Source organism: Varanus komodoensis, unplaced genomic scaffold (genome assembly GCF_004798865.1).
Source record: "Varanus komodoensis strain SLA01 unplaced genomic scaffold, ASM479886v1 scaffold16, whole genome shotgun sequence".
Classification (NCBI taxonomy): Eukaryota; Metazoa; Chordata; class Lepidosauria; order Squamata; family Varanidae; genus Varanus; species Varanus komodoensis.
The window spans coordinates 20,836,580-20,839,804 of NW_025335468.1; positions in this window are offsets into that span (position 1 = coordinate 20,836,580).

Below are 3,225 nucleotides of genomic sequence, written 5' to 3' on the forward strand. Positions count from 1 at the left end.
ACCATGTGTTGATTTTATAAGTGGCGATATGGACAACAGTTGGAGGTTCAGCTGTATTTTCTAAAAGAAGAATGGCTTTCAAAGTACTTCTGTACTGCAACTGTGCCCTATGACATAACACATGGAGAAAGACTTTAACATGGACCTTTGTATACTGAAGGCATTATATCAGTTGGAACAAATCTTCATTTTGGTATCCAAACTTTTATTCATTTTGGTGTATTATTTGTAAATGGGCATTTGTATGTTAATGAAAAAAGAACAATGTAGACTGAATGGATGTTTGCTTTTGTGTTGGTCATGAAGTTGTTTTTTTTTTTTAAAAAGGAAGCCATGATCAACAAGCTTTGCCACAAATTAAGAATTTTATCAAGCTATATCGAATACTTCTACCAATCTGTTCATAGATTTCAGACTGATGCTCCAAGTCTGTATCATCTCATTGCATATAATTCAACCTGGAACAATACACACTAGTTTTCTGAAAGAAAAAAAATCTGTCAGGATTTCCAAAGGTTATTAACAGATGACACTTATGCGCAAACAAAGGGGTAAGAGAAAACGTCAAAGAAGAAAAATTGATAGAAAAAGGATAGATTGTGTCTTCGATATAATCCAATTTGTTTTATGTCAAAATGTAAGTATTTGTCTTCCCTAGAAATCTCCCAGAATGATTTCTATAATAAAGTTAATTTCATTTATATTTGACAAGAATATTCTATAGATGTTTTATACACATTTTCATGCATCAAAAGTTTCTTTTTGGTCGGCAAAAGTTAATTGTTCTTAGCTATAGTTGTACTACTGTTCACAGTCCAATCATTTTTGTGCATCTAGAATTCATTCCTAATCAATTAAAAGTGCTTGCAAGAGTTTTAAACTTAAGTGTTTTGAAGTTGTTCACAACGACATATCAAAATTAACCATTGTTGATTGTAAAAACCATGCCAAAGCCTTTGTATTTCCTTTATTATACTATTTTCTTTTTAACCTTATAGTGTGGTGTGACAAATTTTGTTCCTTGTTAGGATTTATGATTTTTATATTCAGACAAGTCTTATGTTGATATTGTTTTAAGTCTTAAAATATCAGAAGGCCTCAAGGATTATTTGTTTTATATTTTAGATGTTGCTTTCGAATCTCAGCTGAAAAGTTAATAGATTGCTGGAATGTATAGTATTCCCTGTAACTAACAGTCATAAAAAGGAACATTTTCCTGTTCCACAGAAGTATATGTAAGGCAAGAGAGCTTTAATAAGGGGAAAGCCAGCTAACTTTAAACGAAAGCCTGCATTTTGCATTATACTGGATGCATGCAGATTTACACTGAAGATCAACGTTTTCCACTTACTTCAGTGGAGCTGTAGTCTGAATCACTTGTCTGCAAATAGTCCAGTTTAAATCAAATTTGCTTAACAGGCAATATTTGGTTGCAGGACTGTAGCTTCAGACTTTTCTTTTTTAAATTCTGAAACTGCTGTGTTCACAACAAAAGAAACGCTCTCTCGGGAAATGACCTCCCCATGCGCTTTCACAAAGCACATTCTTAGCGTCATTTTCCAATGAACTTATAACCTGGTTAATATTTCAGTGCACTTTGCATATGAGTGTGGGTGAGGGTGGGGAGGCGCAGGTCACCGAAGAATGAGAGGCGAGAGAGGAGCAGGCCACAACAATGCAGATTGTGACTGGCTAGTGAAAGCAAAAGGCTTTTAGTTCCTGGCAGCTAAATATAAACATTCTTGCAGATATGAGGGAGGTTCATTGTGGCCCAGCTGTTACTCACAATATTGCAAGAAAGAACAGATCTGATGATGTGTAAAGGCAAACAGAGTTTGGATGCAAAGGGAAGGCACTACAAGCCGTCTCTAAAAGGGCTGGTGGTGATAGGACGGCATGCTTCATAAACAAATCTGGCTTTTCTCTGAGAAGGAGGAACTGTGGCTGCTTCGAAATAGATTTTTTTTTTTTTTTGGCTGACTCTGAAAGCATCCAGGTGCATAAACTACTATTTATTTATTTATTGTGCTTCTATATTGCCTCACTGAAGCCAACGAAGGTGGACTGCAATGGTTTTATGACAAAGACAGCAGGGCATAACACTCAAGACAATCATACACACACACACTCAACATGTGCAGAAATAAAGGTGATGGGCTTTTTTTTTCTTTTTGAAGTATAGATATTTATTTTATAGTGTGGAAAACACAGCCTAGTAATAACAACCAAAAAGGACGTTCTAAATAAAAATACAAAACCGCTTTGCTAGTTTTTAATTCATTCCAATCAGTTTTATTGTTATTTCAGACAGAAGAGTCACTGTATGCACAGAATAATATTGCATCCCTATCGCTGGTTAGATAGCAAACATGACGATAAGTGTAGCCATTGCATTCTAAAAAAATAAAGGTAATATCAAAGGTTCCATTAACTGAAGAAGGTGAGAGGAGAATTCTGGTTTCCTGCAACTGTATACTTAACACATTTAACTCAGTGGGGTTTTTTCCTTGAGTGGCGATGTATAGAATTTTACTGTTAATTCTTCATAATGTAACTTCATCTCTTTTGAGGACCAGCCATCTTTCAAGAAATTTCCTCACTTGTATATGAATGAGACTGTGAAAATTATGAATATAATTTCTCAATTGCTCAGCCTGAACACAGCTCCTTGCATGTTTATCCTATTTTGACTGCTGTATGATTTTTGATCATGATTATTTTTTCTCAGGTACTTGCTTTTTCTAGTTTTCATCGAGAGTCAAACCGTATCCTAAGGCATATCACAAGATCACACTCTTTTTTTTCCAGGTTAATTAATCTAACTCCCATCCCCTGCTTTTGTACTTGGCATCACTAAAACATTATAATCATCATCATGCGCAATCTGAAAAAGCAGTGCAAGTGTGAAAAAAAAAGCATTCACCCACTTCAAGTTTTTAACCATCTTGATTATAGGCTATTACAATGTGCAAAGGGGTAAAAAGTGTTAAGTGATCTTAAGAATATGCTATCAGAGAGGTTCTGTGGATAACTTCAGGGCTCTTCTTATAAAGAACTCATGGGGGTGGTATGCCGTGCTCACAGATAAACGCCCTCTTATCCAAAGGAGATGGAGGAAACATCCAAAGAAAAGAACTTATGGCTGCTTCTTCTCTTTTTCCTCTTCTACCCAAAAACTTCAGACCCTTCATACGTTAACCCCATTCCTCCCGGCCAACAGGTGCT